At 42.8% G+C, this 20,534-nt stretch overlaps 1 protein-coding gene across 2 annotated transcripts in view; it reads right to left on the bottom strand.

Moving 5' to 3' along the window:
- Nucleotides 1-20,534, bottom strand: part of LOC135199411 (nuclear hormone receptor HR96-like) — a 69,313-nt gene extending 48,779 nt beyond the window's left edge. For both annotated transcript variants that reach the window (XM_064227426.1, XM_064227425.1), the window contains exon 1: nt 20,356-20,534. The gene's annotated coding sequence lies outside the window, so the exon portion shown is untranslated. The remainder of the gene's footprint in view (nt 1-20,355) is intronic.

Consider the following 20,534-nt stretch of genomic DNA (forward strand, 5'->3'; position numbering starts at 1 on the left):
TTCTTCGTTCCAAAGGCCTGACTCATCCCGAGGGCCCAGCGTCGCTCCCCAGCCTCCGTCTGACGCGTCGGAAAATAATATCCGGTCTGGGTTCCTCTGCTGGAGTGACGTACCCTCTGACAACCTCCCCGGAACTAGCCACCACTTTAATTCCTCCTTTATCTTTGAAGGAATTGGAAACCGGAAGGAATCTGGTTGCGATCTTCTTGGCCAGACTTCGTTCAGAAAGAACTGTAAGGACCTCATGTGAAGTCTCCCTAGTGAAATGAACCGCTCTAACGAAGAGAGTGTCCCCAGCAAGCTCATCCACTCTCTCGCCGAGCATTGGTCTTTCAATAGGAATTCTTGCACTTTCCGCAGGCACATGGTCTGCCTTTCGGGTGACGGAAAAGCCCGAAAAATCACTGAGGATATCAGAATCCCCAAATAAACTAGCTCCTGAGAGGGGATCAACCGTGACTTTTTCAGGTTCCCCATCAGACCCAGTTGCTGAGTTAACTCCAATGTGATGTCCGTGACCTCCAGACATTGCTGTTTTGATTGTGCTCTTATGAGCCAATCGTCGAGGTAGAGAGAGACTCTGACTCCTAACAAATGAAGCCACTTCGCCACATTCGACATCATTCTTGTAAAAATTTGAGGAGCCGTGCACAGACCGAAGCAAAGGGCTTTGAATTGATAAATCCTGTCCTGGATCACGAATCTCAAATATTTCCTGGACCTTGGGTGAATCGGAATATGGAAGTACGCATCCTGAAGGTCCAGCGTTACCATCCAGTCCCCTGGTCGTACCGCTGCCAGTACTGAATCGTTCGTCTCCATCGTAAACTTGGTCTTTTCTACGAACAAGTTTAGCTGACTTACGTCCAGTACTGGCCTCCAACCTCCTGATGACTTCGGTACTAGAAACAGACGGTTGTAAAAACCTGGGGATTCGTGATCCAGAACCGGTTCTATGGCCCCCTTTTCTAACATGCTGACAACTTGATGCCAAAGAGCCTCTCTCTTCTCTAAATCGATGTAATGAGCCCCTAGGGCTCTCGGAGCTGTAGCGAGAGGTGGTTTCTTGAGAAAGGGGATCTTGTATCCTTCCTTCGCTACCTTTACAGACCAAGGATCCGCTCCTTTGCTTTGCCAGACTTCCCAGAAGTCTAAAAGTCTGGCCCCCACACAAGTCTGGAGGACTTCTGACTCATTGCTTGTTTGAGGTTTTCGAACCTCTTTTGGCTGGAACTCTTTTCCCTCTAAATGCTGGTCGGTAAAGGAAAAAGTCCTACCCCGAAAGGGCTGCTGTGATGTCTTTGTATCCTTCGGGGTCTTCTTCATTACATTAGAAGGTAAATACTTCCTTACAGAAAGGACGCTAAGGAAGATCCCAGAGTAGCCTTCTGAGTGAGGGAGAGCGAGATGTCCTTAATGATATCCTGAGGGAAGAGCTGTCCTGAAAGCGGAGAGAACATCAACTCCGACTTTTGCGCGTTCGAGACTCCTTTAGCAGCGAATAACGAGCACAAAAGAATGTCTTTTCTTCAAAACGCCTGCTGTAAAAAGTGAAGCCAATTCATTAGCTCCATCTGTCAAGGCTTTATCCATACAGGACATGATACTTCTACGGGCAACTCGGATTCTGACGAATCTTCCATCTCCGAAGTCCGAGCCAGGGCCCCCAACGACCAGTCAAGAAAATTAAACACCTCAAAAGTCCGATAGATACCTTTGAGTAAATGGTCGAACTCTGACGAAGTCCACCACACTTGGCTGATGTAAAGCATGTCTACGGGAGCTGTCCACTATGTTGGAAAAGTCTCCCTAGGTAGGAGGCAGGAACTCCCAGGCCAAGACTTTCCCCCGTAGCATACCAAAACACCAGACTTAGAAGCCAACTTGGCCGGAGGAAAGGCAAAAGAAGTCTTCCCTGACTCTCTCTTCTCTTCAAAACACTCATTTACACGTTGAAGGGCTTCTTGGCCGAAATAGACAAAGTCATTTTCAAAAAAGACGATTTCTTGGCTGTCTTCGTCTTCGAAAATTGAGACAAAGGCGATGGCAGGCCTGCAGGTTGAAAATCTCCTTCAAACAAAGAAAGAAGGCACTCTGTTAGTCTCTTGTAGTCCGAAGAAGGAGCTTCCACATTCTTGTCCTCTTCCGCACTCTCCACAAATTCTTCCTCCTGCGAAGAAATATCTTGAAAACCAAGATCCTGATGACTCTCCAAAGCGGACTCCTTATGCAGAGCCTGCTTAGAGAGCGAATGCGGCGCTGTCTCCTTGTAAAACTCCTCTCTTCCTTGTCGAGAAAAAGTTTCGACTTGCTGCCGCCTGCGTCCTGCGTCCTCCTGAACGTATGCGTCCATCACTCTTCCTCTTGCGTCCTGCGTCCAGCACTGCTTCGTCCTTCTTAAGGGATGCACTGCGTCCTGGCTTGCGTTGCACGTCCTGCGTCCTCTTGGAGGACTTAACCGGGAGAGACGAGTCCTTACGTCTAACCAAAGGTTGTTCGGGCTTCTCCCATGATTGTACAATCACTGCTAATCTCTCCTGCATGTCCCGCAGAATTCCTTCGTCTACCGCTTCCTTACGAGACTCTGATGATGAGGAGATCGAGGACGCACCGGGCTAACACGGAGAGGCAGAGCGAACCTGCGGTCTACGCAGAGGAGTTCCTCTAAGCGGAGAAACACCTCTCACCGCACAGCTAGTAACTTCCAACTGACGAGAAATCCTCTTTCCTTTTGATAGGGATAATTTCTTCATCCTCCGATGAAAAAATCTCAGGGCTACTCCACCCTTCTTGGTCAACAGCCCTTTCATCCTGTGATGAGGACGGAAAGTATGACCTCTTGAGAGGACGCGATACTTCCGCGAAACGCCTACTCCTTCCTGACGCCGAACTATCCGAAGAATAACGGCACTTCCCAGTATCGCCTTTTCCATGGCGTACTGCTGCAGCCTGGGAAGCAACAGAACTGCCTGAAGGGACAACTGATCGCGAGTAAACCCCTCTCGCCTCCCTTCGACTGTCGACATGCCTTCTCCCTTGGGTCTGGGAGCTTGACAGAGGTCTCGGTCTAGGAGCACGAGAGGGACGATCAGGCGCCCCCTCCACAACACTGTCACCGAACACTTCCACTTTGTCTGTTAATCGTTTAATTTGTTATTTCTCCCATAGACGCAAGGGCAGCGAACACTTTCACGATTTGTGGATCAGTAGTATCCTCAGATACAGCAACGGGCGCAGGAGAAACCTGAGGGGAAGGTGCTACGTCTACATGTGAATGAGCTGGAGAAGACACATGCAAAGATTCATTCAAAGGCTTACTCGAAGATCCCGATCTCTCACTCCTAGAGACAGATCTTCTAACCCGATCTTTTTCTAATCTCTCAACATACTTCATAAGAGCCTTCCACTCTTTCTCATTCAGACACTGACATTCATTGCACCTATTGTCCCATGTACATACAAACTCCCGACACTTCTTACAAATAGTATGTGGATCTACCGATGATTTCGGCAGTCTCACCTTACACCCTTCTTTCACACAAACTCTAAACATACTTCCTGAATCAGACATACTAAATCAAAATCCAAACAAAATGCGATTGCCACGCTAACTTCGTGAATACGATACCAATATCCAAAAAGTCAGTCAACGAGCAGGAAATTCTATCAGAGAACCAACAACGATGTTGCCGGTTCGGCTGGCAGAGAAAATCTGAGGAAAACGGGAATAGTTCCAAGTACCAGCGCCACGGGAACGGGGTGGCCATCACCTGAACTACCAGTGTACTAGCGGTTGCCGCGAGTTTTGAAATTCTGCCAGTGCGTCAAGAGGATAAGCTATATATATACCTGCCAGGTAAGTGTCATGCATAAAAATCTTGATTAAAAATGTATTAGTATTCTTATTTTTGACAAGCATAAATATGATACAAAGGTAATTACAGCACCTACAGTTAGTGCATATAGTACATACTTTTACAAGATGCGATACCCATTCAAAAAGTTACTGAACTTTTCAAAGATGATATCCCTTCAGAAACTTTGTTCAATTTCTAAAGTACGTACTATACTCGGTTTTTTCCTTCTGTCCACCCGCCTGTGGTGTTTGCTTATGGTAACACTGCGTCCCGGGCTTTAAATAGTTACATTCAGCAATAATAACAATATCCTATTTCATATATTAACTTTGTAATTCACATACAGTAAATTAATAAAACACTTTTCAGTTGCAAATGTACACCCAGATATCCTTTTATTTACCTAAAACTTCCACATAGCCGCATAGCGTAACTATCTAAAGCCTGGAACACAGTGTTACCATACGCAAACACCACAGGCGGGTGGACAGATAGAAAAAAACAGAGTATAGTATACTACATTTAGTAAAACATATCAGATACATAACAGAGTAGTCGTTCTGTGAAAATTACTTTCTTAGCCTCAGAGAAAAGTGCTGGTGCAATCGGTATGTACAATGTTACGTACATAGTATACAGTTAATGTCCTTTCAGAAGATGTGATCCCATTTGCACATTTTGAAGATGATACCCGTCCAGTTTTTTACCTCACATGACGTACACATTTCTCTCTCTCTCTCTCTCTCTCTCTCTCTCTCTCTCTCGCTCTCTCTCTCTCACACACACTAGTTCATGATTTTAAATTGACTGAATTTTACCTTCACCCTCTGCAAACATTATGTTTGTACATACTACATGTTTTCTTTATTTTATTAAATTGTGTACCTTCGTTATGACTGACTTATGAAGTTTACCTAGTGATCTAAAGAAAACTTCTTTTACTCTGAAAGTGGATACGTATGTACAGTGGTACCTCGAGATACGAAAGGCTCAACTTACGAAAAACTCGAGATACGAAAGGCTCAAAATTACGAAAAACTCGAGATACGAAAGCTGACACGAAAAATTTTACTGCTCTACATACGAAAAGTTTTCAAGATACGAAAAGTTTTCAAGGTACGAAAGGTTTCTGAAAGTCCGAGATTCGCCCGATAACAATTTTGAAACTCGCGCCGCCATCTTAGTTCTAGTAGACTCGCCACCATCCTCCTGCTCTCCCATTGGTTCCTGATGCTAGCCAAGCCATGAGATGTTTCTCTCCTATTGGACAGCATCCCTCCCATCATGCATCTTACGTGGTGGCGTTCCTTCGCTCGGCCACTTTGCACCCGAAGCTTTATTGTACACATGCGGCATTCGTTCGGTCCAACGATTTTGTTTTGTATCGTAAATTCGTTAGTGATTTCGTTGTGCTACTTTATCGTGTTGTGAGAACCTAATTAGTACGAATACATACTACATACGTAACTTAATTACGTACAGTACATATAGTCATGGGTCCCAAGAAAGTTGCTGAAGTTCACAGAAAGAAGAGAATGCTTTCTATGGAGACAAAGATGGAGATAATAAAAAAGTATGAGGCTGGCTTGCGGTTGAGTGTGATCGCTAAGGAATACGGCCGAAATCCGTCGACGATAGGCACCATCCTTAAGCAGAAGGAAGCCATCAAAGCAGCTACACCTTCCAAGGGCGTGACTATTTTGTCCAACAAGAGGAGCCATGTGCATAATGAAATGGAAAGGCTGCTTCTTGTATGGATCGAGGACAAAGAATCGATGGCGATACAATAACCGAGATGGCAATCTGCCAGAAGGCCAGCGCTATTTTCGGCGATTTGATTGCCCAAGCCGAAGACGACGGCAGAGAGGGGACATCAACGGCAACCCCAGAGTTCAAGGTTTCTCATGGGTGGTTCGAAAAATTCCGTAAACAGACTGGCATCCATTCGGTGGTGAAGAAATTGAAATTACGTAAAGTATAAAAAAAGTAAAAAGAAATGTAAAAATCAAAAAAAGACAAAATAAATTTTAAGTTTTTTGTAAAGTTAAGTGTTACAGTTTTGTTAATGTGTTTTGTAAAGTTTAGTTTGTTTTTCTGACATTTTTTTATGTGTTTCATAAAGTTAAGTGTACGTATCTGCCGTTTGTCCTCCTCCTCCTCTGCCGCCACTTTCGGAGATAGCCTCACTCGAAAGGTAAGCTTCCACATTTTATGTTACAGTAATAATATTTCTTGTACACTAATATACACTTTATTTACAGGTTTTGCATTTTTATTCTTAATTTAGGTATTGAATGGTCCAAATTGTTTTAGTATTTCATTGTTTATAGGTCAATTTAGCTTTATTATGAAATTTACTGGGGTGTTTTTGGAGGGCTTGGAACGGATTAGCCATTTTACATGTAAAATGTGTAAGACATAGGGTTTTTGATTAATATTATATTGTTCGTGCATTCTCTGTAACCTGTGGAATGTGGAGGACAGTGCAGAGTAACGACCTGAGGGTAGCTGATCAATGAGTTTCTAGGGGGATGGCGTGAGATAAAAGTGCTTAGTTCAGGAAGTCAATGTACGACAGTTTATGAACTCTTCCTAAAGTGCCTTTGTGAAACTAGATGCAGCTAGAACCGCGAGGTGCTAGCGAACTGTGTGTTCGTATGTGCGTGTGCGCCTCTTCTGTTAAAGCGTTCATACCCAAGCCTATGGGAGGGATTTTGACAGAGGGCTTTGAGTCATAGGCAAAGATGCCGTGGCATTCGCCGGGGGAGTTTTTTGTGACATAGTGTTTAGTGTCCGGTTGGGAATGGGTAAGTGTTACCTTTACTTTAGCCAAAGGGGTGGCTTGTTTGATATCTTGTAAGATGTTCCATTTTATTAACTTTGTCTTTAAACTTGTGTGTGTACTTACCGAGATGTGTTCTGTATCTTTGACAGACGGTTCTGGATCTTTCGGGGGAACAAAAGTTCCCAGAGTAGAGGTGTGAACTTTTGGGTGACTTGACAATGAGTTGTTTTAAGTTAGTCGTAAGACGGGATTACTTAGTTAATCGACCCTAGTTATTATTGTAAATAAACGTTATGTTATGATGCAACTCTCTCATTTTCATACCTGTTAGAATGGAGAAAGAGGTGGAGAGAGAGAGAGAGAGAGAGATGGGGTGATTGCCGGGAGAGAGAGAGAGAGAAAGAGCCTGAGTGTGTAATGGAGTTATGGGGTCTGCCTTCCGTTTCGTGTCCACGCTTACCTGATGAATACTGGGGGTTCTTTTCCCCCCATGCCAATAAATGTGGTCCAAGATACGAAAAACTCATGATACGAAAGGCGCCTCGGAACGGATTAATTTCGTATCTCGAGGTACTACTATATGTAGTAGATACTGTAATGTAACTATTTTTATGCCAACCAGATATTTCTTTTTTAAGGGTAATGTATTAAACTAATAAATCAAAGTACAGTAACTTTAATTTCATTTAAAAGTTAGCTTAATACCTAGGGAGCATGATTAGGGTCCTATTTAGTGTTCAAACCCTAGAAGTAAGCACTTATTAGCATTTTGGGACCTGTGGCCAAACCACATGCCCCCCCAAAACCTTACCCCCTAAGTGCTGGATGAGGGGGTTCTGGAAACCTAACCTTGTGTAAATTTGGGGTATTACTGTAACACAGCCTATCCTTGGTTCACACTCAGCAAAATTTCTGACAGATTATGTCTAAATGAATAGTAACATACATGACTGTAAGACAGATAAGGGCTAAATAAAAGTAATAAACATGATTGTAATACAATGTACTATAGCCTTTTACTCGGGCCAAAGTATATCACTGGATCACCTACGTCAAAATGCAATGAGAAATCAAGAAAGATTAGCTATAAAAAAAGAAACACATGATTTAAGAGTAAAACTGACGACTACTACCACTGCCCACGGTTACTGACCCAAATGTTTATGGCCTTTTCATTGTGTTTTAGTACATTTCTGTCTCTTGTATGTTTGATATTTATCACCTTAAATTTCTGCTCATCTTATATTTACACTCATCCCCAAGGAGCTGATACTAAATACTGCATTTATTTTCCTTGTCAATTTGTAGATGCCAAACCACAGGGGCATGGTATTAGCCTTCGAGGTAAAACCAACTGGTTCCTGCCAGTCAGTGACCAGAATATTGACTTGTTTTATGTTTATATCTTATTTGTGTTTATGATTTTACCTTCTTTTGTTTATGTTTTTATGTTCATCCCCAAAGAGCTGATACTCAATACAGTGCTCATTTTGCACATAAAATGATAGTTACTGAACCAGAGGGGTGTGGTAGTGTTTTTCAGTTTTACAGATTAAAGTATCATAGCCTACAGTGTCCTAGGCCTGCATTTATGTATACCCTATGGACCAAGGTATATCATAGCCTAGTCTAGGAGAGAAAGCAGCAAAATTCAAGGCAGATTAGGCCTAAATGAAAATAACAGACATGGTTGCAGTGCTACACCCTGTCTGTTATGTTTATTTAGGTCTAATCTGCCTTGAATTTTGCAGCTTTCGGTCCTAGACTAGGCTATGATGTACCTCGGTCCACAGGCTATAAATGCAGGCCTAGGACAGTGTAGGCTATGATACTTTAATCTGTCAAACTGAAAAATACTACCACACCCCTCTGGTTCAGTAACTATCATTTTACGTGCAAAATGAGCACTGTATTTCATACCAGCTCCTTGGGATCAACAAAAAATCATAAGGAATGGTATGCCATACCCAAGCGCTGCTTTTATTACAGCCCATACCCATATGCAGGAAAAACTAAAGGGAAGTACAGTCTAAAATACAAGTAATAAGCATGACTGCGCACAGTACCCTAGCCTACTGTACCTTCTGCTTGCTTTTAGTCAAGCTGAAGTAGGCCTAGCTTTGGTCCTAATGCAGCTTAAGTCAAGGCAGAGTAGGGCTAAATGAAAAGAAATAAAGAGTAACAATAATAATTATAGGAATAAATTAAGGTTGATTATAATAGACTACAACACTATTCCCCAACTCCCAAAAACAGCCCCGGTGCACCCTAGCCTAGAGCAACTCCTTCCCTTCAAGATGAACCCAATAAGTGGCCCCCTAAAAAGTCAAGGCAGATTGGGCTTATTTAAAAAAACCAGAATAATAAATACAACTATAGGAATAAAACACAACTAATGATAATAAGTCCAACTACAACACTAGGTATCCCTCAACCCCCAAAACACAGGCATGACCTAGCCTCCCTTCCAGACACACCAAATAAGTGGTTCCCCAAAAAACATCAAGGCAGATTAGGCCCAAACAAAATAAAATGTTATTGTTATGATACAATAAAGTTTGTTCATACTTACCTGGCAGATATATATATAGCTGTATTCTCCGACGTCCGACAGGAAATTTCAAAACTACACCCGGCAACACGGCAGTGGGCGGCCAGTGGGGTTAGTACCCATTCCGCGCTGGGAGGCGGATATCAGGAATTCATTCCCATTTTCTATTCAGATTTTCATACCCACTGTCCCCTGAGGGGAGGTGGGTGGGTACTTTAATTATATATATCTGCAGGTAAGTATGAACAAACTTTATTGTATCATAACAATAACATTTTGTTCATGAAACTTACCTGTCAGATATATATATAGCTGAATCCCACCATTGGAGGTGGGAAGGGACAGAATAGAAGGATTTAGGAAACACCTCAAGTGCAGATGATTGACATCTTGATTCCTTACCTGTTAGCATAGCTGACTTCTTGATTACTGTCACCGAAGTCTGCTTTTGCTTTACTAGAGTTGCCAACAAGGTAGTGACCTGTGTAGTTGGTGCGCTCTAGATGATCTGTCAACGGGGGCGTGACCACAATGTGACTAGACCATATTGACCATACTGTGAGGGCAACGAAGCTAAAACCACCACCTGACCTAACCTATCGAAGTTAGTCCCATAACTTCTAGGCTAACGAAAGGGAAAGCGCCTCAAGCGACCAACCCTTCAAAGTTAAAAGCACACCTATCCCTTTTTCTATAGGATAGGATTCGTGCTGCTTCCTGCCTCCAATAATATTTCTACGGATATGTATGGTCCTAGCGACTCGCAGATCTCATATGTCGTCTTCACATCCCGTCGGGAGTGTGAAGCGAACACAGAGTTGCTTCGCTCAAACGTGGCACTCAGGATATTACTGAGTGTCATGCTCTGTTGAAATGCTTCCGAGGCCGCGCCCTCACCTCGTGAGCATTTACTTTAAAAGGTTTCAAATCTTTGTTCAAACATGAGAATGAGCCTCTTAGAAAGACTCCTTAAAAATAACGCCAGGGCGTTCTTCGACATGGGCAAGTCTGGTCTTTTTACGGAACACCGCAGATTGTCCGAATGACCTTGACTTTCTTTAGTTTTATCAAGATAAAACTTGAGAGCCCCGACAGGGCACAGGACTCTCTGTGGCTCTTGCCCAATAATTTGTGCCATCCCCTTGATCTCCAGGCCTCTGGGCCAAGGGTTAGACGGGTTTTCGTTCTTAGCAAGAACGGAAGGCTTAGAGGACACCGAATTATGTCCTCTAAAGCCAAAACCTCTGATGATGGCTAAAACCTCACTAACCCTCATTTCCGTAGCTAGAGTGGTTAGAAAATTAGCCTTTCTGGTCACGTGTATTAAGTTTACAGAAAGGAGAGGTTCGAAATGCTTTGACATCAAGAACTTCAGACTACGTCTAAGTTCCATCAAGATTTCCGCAGACCTCAAAGATCGTGAAGGGCTTTGTTGTTTTGACAGATCCGAATCTCTGAGCCTAGAGGCCGTCAACAACATATTTCTGTATTCTACAATCGTTGGGACTGTTAGCTTATCCCATACTTCAGACGGAATGGGAAGGCGGTAAAGTCATTCACAGAGGTCAGAGGTAGAGGAACAGTCATTCTTCTGCCCTATGTCCAGAAACGGCCCACTCCGATTGGTACACTGCAAAATATGCAGCACTGCTTTGCTTTGGCAATGAGACTTACAATTAATCTTGAAGATCCTCTCGCTTCTTGACAGTCTGAACGCATTCAGACTCAGAGCGGAGAGATTTTAGGTACCTCTCGAGTGAGGCTGTTAGAAGTAGACGATTCTCTCGGGAAGGGTCCTTGGAAAGTGCTCTCTGAAAGGACGTGACTTCTAAGCGAGGATTACTCAAAAGTCAAACGTCAGTAGTTGCTGCCGTCGATCGAGAAGATCCGCACGGACGTGCAATCGTGTAACGAACCTCTTAAGGATCGTTACGTTCCGTGCCTATGCCGATAACCATCTCTCTTTTCTTGGGATATGAGAGAGCTGCGGAATTATCTGAGATGATTTGGACCACTCGACCAAAACCTCACTCTTCGAGGAACTGGAGAGCCAACCAAATTGCTTCCAATTCTTTTAGATTATGTGCCAGGAACCTCATGTCGGATGCTGGCTCCCTCTCATTATCACCTGAGTGATCCTTAACCCATTGAGAGACGTTTAGAATTATCTCTAGATCTTTGATGTTATTTCAGTTCTCCTGTAGGAAAACTGTAGAGGTCTGAATTGCAGTCTATTCAGGGAAACAAGCTTCTCCAGCGAGGAAATGGTCCCCAGCAGACTCATCCATTCCCTCACTAAGCATGCTTCCTTCCCTAATAAGGCTGCGCTTTGCATAAGCAGGAGAGCGATTATTATAGTGCTATGCTGGCGGTTAGACTCGTACAGAATTCTGTTACAGTGCGGTAAGCAGCGCCGAACATGTCTAAGAGATATCTCTGTTGAAAAATTTCTTAGCAAAAGGAAGTCGTTTATTCATGATAACCAGAAATCCCCTCAACCCGAGGCGAAAAGTCTGATTGTAGGGCAGAGATACGGTTCGTAAATCAATCCCGCGGGAGAGAGAGACGTAACCGACTGAGCAGCACAACGAGCTACCTAACACTGAGTTGGTGACAGTGTGAGACACTGTGACAGTTACAGGCAGCAGCTTATGTTCACCTTCTCGCAGTCTTATGCCGAGTTGCCAGCTATTCTATTCATCTAAGGAATAGATTTTCCATTTTTTGAACAGAAACTCTCAAGTTGGCATATCTAAGCGAAACAGAATTCGCTAATACAGAGCTGATTTGTGTTGTCGTAACATTACGCTTAATTAACCAAATGTTAAATCGGAAAACTCCTGGAAAGTTGCCGGGAGTACCGATTAAATATACTGCGTCATCCACAATGACAGCAACCTCTCGTTTCGCACTATTCTGCTGAGTTACCAGCTACTCTCTTTACGAAGGAAATAGGTTCGTTACTATTATCGATCATAAGAAAATTCTCAAGCAGGCATATTTAAGCGAAACATAATTCGCTACATGCAGAAGCTGAGTTGGTGTTGTTGTAACAATACCTTTAAGCATTGTCCTTACACCGGAAACTCCTGGAAGTTTGCAGGAAGGACCGATTAAATACACTTAAAATAACAGTCCTTTCGGTTGCCATCTGTAGAGGTAACCACGGATATGCGTATATGACTTGAACTTTACATTAGTAATATGACGCAAAGTTAAAATACCTAAGTATTGCAGTCACTTGAACATATAATTCTCTACTACATTTCTTTCTCGACGAGGAAGAGAGAGAGAATGGAAATCGACTGTCTTCATTCTCTTGCCAAGAAAGGAATAATATTATTCAAATGGAAATCCTCAAGTGAGAACCGAAGATCGAAAAGGAAAGTTCAAGCTTCTTATGATATTTGACATAAGACTTCATGGACGTAGTCTATAAGTCTTTTTCCTGGATGAGCCTCTGACTAATGAATGAGAGCTCTTTCGAAATTTTGTTACTTATCCGCTTATGCGATAAAATGTTATTAAGAACTTTGTCAATGAGAACTAACCCAATTGCATGACGGAAAGTAATCCAGGAATTCGAGGATATAGGCCTTCCCCCGATTTCCCCCGCAGAAATCGAGGAAGGGGCAGGATTCCTGATTAGAGACTGGGCTTACGACAGGAAGGACCTTAATGTTCCCCTTCGGCAGCGCAATCCCGAAAGCAGACGAGGCGTTTTATGACACCGAAATCTGCTTACAGTTTATTTTCCTGGAATCATCAAGTGATGGATTCTCTTGAACGCTCCCTTCGTAAGAAAGAGAAGTAGATCTTGACGAGACCAAACTCCTTCCTCTACTTCGACGACGCCCTCTTGAAGAGCGTTCTTGCAGGAATCCTGCCGAACGTCTTGATGCGTAGGACGCCTATCGTTCTGAAGAACGTCCTGGCAAGTGCTCTACCGAGCGTCATGACGTGTAGGATGCCGAGCGTCTTCAAAGCGTCCTCGCTAGCGTCCTGGCGAGCGTCTCGCTAGCGTCCTGGCGAGCGTCCAGATGTGTAAGACATCGAGCGTCTTCCAAAAAGCTTATCAATGTTTATGACGTCGAGCGTCTTCTGAAAGGCCACCCGAAAAGCGTCCTGGAGAGCCGCACACTGCTCCTGAAGTGTGAGAGCCCTATAGGAAGACGTAAGGCTATCGTCTCCAAGACGGCCTAAAGACTTTCGTTACCTTCTAACAAAGACGGTGGCCGCCTGTGCAACATTTTGCGTCTTAGTAATGCAAATGAACATATCCAGACACGCGCTCAAAAAAGGAACGCCGAGCGTCCGAAAGGCATCGTCGCGAGGTGCTTGCCGAACGTCCTGATTGCATTCTTTGAGCGTCTTGAAGAGCGTCCGGAATAGAAGAGCGACGAACCTCAAGGGAAAGCGTCATAGTGAATGACGTGCGTCAACACGAGTAACTTGAGAGGCTTCCTGGCGAGGGGAGAGCCGCTCATGAAACGCGAGCGTCCTAAGCATAAGTACGGTGATCATCATCAGGACGAGTCTTCAGGACGTTCGCCACTCTTGACAAAAACCGACGGCCGGCTGTGCGACATCTTGCGTCTTTGTCACGCTCATCGTGTCGAAAACTAGGATAGTCTGTCCAGTGTCATCTCTGTCCGCTGACAGAGCGTCCCTTAGGGACGAGTAAGATGCGTCTTGGCGAGCTGTTTGACTATGCAAATCAGCTTGCCGGACGTCAATCCGTTTCGTAGTAAAGCGAACGTCACATAACGTATACATAACGCCATGAGGGGAGGAGGAAACCTTAGCCGATGACAAATAAGACCTCCTTGGAGCGTCCACCAAATTGGCGAAATCTCCTTGAGAAGAAGACGGTGCTTTCAATCCTGCTTCTTCTCCTGTTTCGTACCAGATCCCAGCTCTCCCTTTCAGTCTAGATGGAGGAAGTGCAAACGAAGTCTTCCTCTCGATAGAGCGTTGAATGTCTCGAAAGGCGTCCTTGTGAGGGTCCTGCCTTAAGGACATTTTTAATCTCTTGACCAAGACGACAGCCGCCTGTGCGACATTTTGCGTCTTTGTCACGCTTATCGATATTAAGTCAAGCCGAAGGGACGCCAGATCGATGTGGGTTCCCCGTAACCCTCCTTCGGCTTTCGACAGTGCCCTCTCCCTAGTCCTGGGAGTCCGACAGAGGTCCAGGCCTAGAGGCGTTATGGGGCGGATCTGACGTTTCCCTGCTGACGAGAGAGGACGTGGGAAGCCGTCCTTCTTCCTCTAAAGCTTTCTTAGAGGGCGCGAGTCCTTCCGAGAGCTTCCAACCTTGCGGGGAGGACGCCTCGGGGAGGACGAAGAATCAATCTTTCATGATTCGTGCACGTGCACGATCTTTGGCAGCCTTATCCTGCCGAAGGGACGCCAGATCGGTGGGGGGGTTTCCCGTAACCTCCTCGTTCGGTTTTCAACTTGCCCCCTCCCTGGTCCTGGGAGTCCGACAGAGGTTTAGACCTAGAGCGTTATAGGACCGATCTGACGCCCCCTCCACAACACTAGGGGCAAAATCAACATCACTACACTCACAACACTGATTGGAGAGCGAGCACTTTTTCAAGCTTACTTGATGTAATCCACAATAATAGAAAGGGCATTACTTCTCACAGAACTTCCTCTAGGCCCGTAAGCCATACCACAGGGTTAGGCAAAATCAAGTCTACTGGAGGTTAGTAGGTTCATTATCCTAACTTCTGTTAGTGGAGGAAGACCTCCTGATTCTATCACGCTCTAAATTGCGTACATACGAATCATACGTCTCTTTCGGAATCAGTCAACATTACACTAATTACATTGATCTCTCAACAAAGAAAACATGTAAACGTCATGTATACTAAACGAGTGTCTACCGAAGGTTTCGGTAGCCTCCCCTTACCCGTTGCAGACAACAACATCTGAAACTAGGCTACCTAGATTCAGACATCATATGCAATGAAAAAATTTTAATTAATTTATGATAGCGTATGCCTAGCCACAAATCCAAGTCAATCATTCAAAAAAATAAGTAGGATACTTAAGCGGCTAATGAAGTTTCAAAATCCTAGGCGGAGGTAGTGGAAACAGGTGTTTTCACTACCGCGACAGAGAAAAATCTGAATAGAAAATGGGAATGATTCCTGATATCCGCCTCCCAGCGGCGGGAATGGGTACTAACCACCTGGCCGCCCACTGCGTGTGCCGGGAGTTTTGAAATTCTGTCGGACGTCGGAGAATACAGCTATATATATATCTGACAGGTAAGTTTCATGAACAAAATAATGAATAATAAATACAATTATAGGAAAAATATGAGTAATCATAATATTCAGACTGCGAGACTAACCCCAAACCACCAAAAACTGGCCCAGCCCAGCCTAGCCGAGGGGACCCCCTTTTCTCCTGACAAACCAAATTAGTAGGCCCCCTAAAAAGTCAAGGCAGATTCAGCTTAAATGAAATTACTAAATATAGGGTAAACAACCACAGAAAATCCATTGTCATTGTGCTGGCCAGGCCTTATTCACTCGATATTCAATTGGTGAAACAAGAATACAATTACAACTTTAAGCATACCATTCAAAAGATTGAAGTTTCGTCAATATAATGTGATATATGAAAGAGCCATACGAACTAAGATAAGCATATGAGCTCTTCGTAAAATATGTTTTCAAGGCAGTTTTGAAATCCAATATGGTGGCAATCGTGTGGCTGGCCGTTCTAACCACAGACAATCCACCATCTTTCCCAGCCTTCCCAGCAATCATATGTAATGTTTATGATCTTACTCAAGATTGCAGTTGTAATCAACACAATAAAATAATCGGTGGTTTTATCCTTACTGCCATCACAACTGAAACTCCACAGTGCTTATTTGATTGTAATTATACACATTTTGGTCTTAATTCACTCCACACTGCACTTGAACCATATTGCTGTTCCTGGTTCCTAAGCACTAACTTCGCAAACAGAGTTACGAGCAGCAGACGACTACACTATGAGGTGCAAAGCTTTATTTCCTTAATTGTTTACTTTACTAGTGTAACTTTACTTCAAAATGTTTATTTAATTCATGTCTATTATCCCTTTTTTACAGATATTTCTGAAGTACGAGCAGACGACGGCAAAAAGACTCATCGTTGCCAATCTAGTGGAGCTGCAGACATACACCAATGCATTTACAAACTGTTTCCATGAAATTCTAGTTTTCATAGTAATGCAGTAATGATAAAATAGCTGTACTATGTTTATATACTAAAAATAGATAAGCTAATTTCACTTATTTCCCCGGTTTTGTGTACGTCTTATACCCAGTTTGGAGGGTAAACACATACCAATTGACAACACTGATGAACAATTGAAGAGCGCAAAATGCCGCAAAGAATGCCGTAGTCCCCATAGATAAATACTAGATAAGCACTGGTTAGAGGTCGGGTTTATGATTGTTGTGATGAAAGTGCTGCAGCATCCATGGGTACAAGTGGTGTGTGGATTTAGCGCAGGAAACGGGAAGTTTGTTGACACAAGCAACTCCGCAAACATCGACATGGCGTCAATCTTCGAAATATTTGGAGTTGTAAGGAAAAACTTCGAAAGCGTTTTGGGGTAGTATGCACTGCATTGGCCACACTTTTCATTACCCTCTGTTTAAATCTTAAAATATGGCCTTAATTTCTAACTTTAGAGAAAATACTTACTTCGAAAGCAGAGTAGAGGTCTTGATAGCCTGTTATTACCACCAACAATTCATGACTAATGACCATCTCCAGTGTCAGGACATGTTAAAGTACTTTTTCAGAGGATGGCCAAAACCGTGGTAGTCGGTGAGTTGGCCAGTCCACTTGGTTGTTTACCTAGTGTAATAAATATGGTAATTCTAGGCCATAACTCCGCATGGACTGCAAGAAACGGTATTTCTACAGAAGCATTCCACATGACAGCATTGTTCGTCCCCGCGAATACGAAAGCCACCAGGAATTGTGGCGTCTAATGTATTTCACCACGTTTAGTACTGGCCCCTGGGGGTTAATTACAGTCGTCCGAATAAATATTACTTAAAATTCTTGTTCAGTAGGTAAAACTGCACAGAAAATCACAACTGCCATAGTCTAGGCCGCCGCGGATTAGTACCCTAGATCTACCCAAGAAATGTTACAGCGAATACAACAGCCATTGGGGATGGGGCATCAAATGTATTTTACCGTTTAGTTCTGCCCCTGGGGGTTAATTACAGTCGGCCGCCAAAAACAACGGTAAATTCTTCACAAGCAACCCAAATAGGGTAAAACACCGCATGGCCTGCAGCAGGCCAACGACAATCAATGTATGCCACCCTCCGAAAAAGTACATTATAACGCGTCCTGACAATGGAGATGGGCATCAGTCGCGACTTGTGGTTGGTGAGAAACAGAGCTAAAGACCTCTACTCTCCTTTCGAAGTAAGTATTTTCTCCAAAGTTAGAAATAAAGGCCAAATTTTAAGATTTAAACAGAGGGTAGTGAAAAGGATGGCTACGGCAGTGGAAATCTCACCAAAACGCATTCAACATTTTTACTTACAACTCGAAATATTTAGAAGATTGACGCCATCTCGATGTTTAGAGTCGCTTGTGTCAACAAACTTCCATTTCCTGTGATAAATCCACACACCACTTGTACCCACAGGCACTGGGGCACTTTCATCACAACAATCGGAACACGGTCCCTTACCAGGACGTTTTTAAGTAAACAACTGTTTTGGTAGAAGACGACGACGAAGCATGCACTTCGATAATTTTTTAAATAAATAGTAAAACATCAATATTTTTCATATTTATGATGATTAATTTGAAAATATTCGTTATTGAAAAAGTAACTCGATTCTGACTCAAATTTAAGTAATTATTTTTCGGAATTGGAACGTTCTTTTAAGTCCTGTATTATGATGTCACGACATCTTGACTTTCGTACCTATTGTAAATAATTGCTATACTCAACTTTCTTGCAGAACAGTTTACCAGTTATTCATGCAGATTGTTACCAGCTATTCATGTAATTGTTATAATCGTATTGCGCATATATATCTTTATTATTTACCTTTTGGATATATGAAGATGTTTTACTGCCTGATTATCGCCGTAGTGTGACGCAATCGTTTTCGGTCCATGGGCCTCTGTCTGTTTTCGCACCATAAGAAATCATGGGGCCAAATTTGCAATGACCAGAGAGTCGTTAAAAGAGGAAAGTTAGCATTGAGGGGCAATAGCTAGCTTGTAAAAAATACTTTATTACAAAAAACTTGATTGACAACTAAGCAGTATACCTACTATGGGTTTCAGAGACAGTGCAAGCACGTTTTTTGGCAATATTTCTGTAACGAACACACGTATCAGAACGAGATTTTGCTATAGTGCATTACACCCAGTGCCGTAATTTATAAGGGTATTGTGAATCACTAATCGTAAAGAATAAACTCCATTATCCAGAAATGGATACGAACACGCGTAAAAAGCTCCACCTCCCCTCTCCCTCCCTACACCGCCACCCCTGTCCTTCCTTCCTTCGCCTTCCTTTCTCTCTCTCTCTGTTGCCAATTGGTATGTTTTCACCCTCGAAACTGGGTATAAGACTTACACAAATCGTGGAAATTGGTGAAATTAGCCAATATATTGAAAGTATATTTACATAAATAGTAAAGCAATTTTATCATTATTGCATTACTATGACAACTAGAATTCATGGAAACAGTTTATAATAATGCATCGGCGTATGTGTGAAGCTCCACTAATGTGGCAACGATGATTTTGCCATTCTTAGCATGCAAACATTAAAGGTTACATTTATTTCTGGCATACAGTTATTAAAGAAAATCAAAATACTAATATAGACTGAAATCAATGAAGTGCTAGCAAAAACAAAAAAGCCAAAAAAAAAAAAAATTATATAATTCACTTATCCATAGTCGTTCCTCTATGGTTTTCGGTGACCAGATGTACGAAAACGTTAGAAACATTTGATTGTATCTACTTTACAAATATCTGTAATTTTTCGGGGTAATTTGGTTGCAAAAAAGGGATAATATACATGAATTCAATTAAAATTTTTAAATAACAAAGTAAATTTCAACTAAATAACGAGTTAAGTAAACAATTTAGGGAATAAAACTTTGCAGTTTCGTCGTCTGCTGTTCGTAACCGTGTTTGTGGCGAGCGCGCTTAGGAACCAGGAACAGCAACTTGTTCAAAGTGCAATGTGGAGTGAACTGAGACCAAAATTTGTATAATAACAATCAAATAAGCACTGTGGAGTTTCAGTTGTGATGGCAGTAAGGATAAAAACCACTGATTACAAGGTAAGAATGAATTCAGTTCAAACCATGACCCCGGGAATAAAAAGTTTCATACTTTCAGTAATATAGGCAACAAAATGTTGTTTTATTGTGCTGATTACAACTGCAATCTTGAGTAAGATCAATAAACGTTACATACATACACTAACATTGTTCAAATGATTGCTGGGAAGGCTGGGAAAGATGATTTTCGTCACTGATCAAAACCTGTACATCCCACGGTAGCCGCCATATTGGATTTCAAAACTGCCTTGAAAACATATTTTACGAAGAGCGTCAAATGCTTAATTAAGTTCGTATGGGGCTTTCATATATCACATTATGTTGACGAAACTTCAATCTTTTGAATGGTATGCTTAGAGTCCTAATTGTACTCTTGTTTCACTAATTAAATATCGAGTGAATAAGACCCGTCCAGCGTGATGAGGGTTGGTCGTCAGTGATTTTTTCACCCTAGGTACTAGGTATAGGAAACTGTAATTTCCAAAAAAATACCCAACACGGAATTATTACCATAAATACAATTAGGTAGTATAGCTGACCAAAATACGAATAATCATAAGAATACGAGACTAGGCAAGTAGCCCCCAACCCCGCAAAACGGGCTCTGCCTAGCATCAGGTAAAGGCAGACTGAGTAAAAACGATAAAATAAAGAGAAATAAATATAATTATGGGTAATATTTGAGCAATTATCATATTCAGCACACGAAACGGGCCCAACCCAGCACAGACCAACCCTTCTTGGTGGTAATCTTCTCTCGACGAACCGAAGTGGGCCCCCTAAATCTAGCTCGAAAAAAGTGCCCACCTACCTCAAATAGCATCAAAAGGGGTATCAGTCAGAGTCCCGGGTCCTTCGCACACTTCATATCAGGCGAGGCTCGTCGAAAGACTCATCGGAGGCTCTCGAAGGACTCACCGTCACGCCAAGGGAAACGACATTAACTCATCGAAGGTGATTCATCTTTTGTTTACATTCTGACTTTACTGA

This window comes from Macrobrachium nipponense, chromosome 25 (genome assembly GCF_015104395.2).
Source record: "Macrobrachium nipponense isolate FS-2020 chromosome 25, ASM1510439v2, whole genome shotgun sequence".
Lineage (NCBI taxonomy): Eukaryota > Metazoa > Arthropoda > Malacostraca > Decapoda > Palaemonidae > Macrobrachium > Macrobrachium nipponense.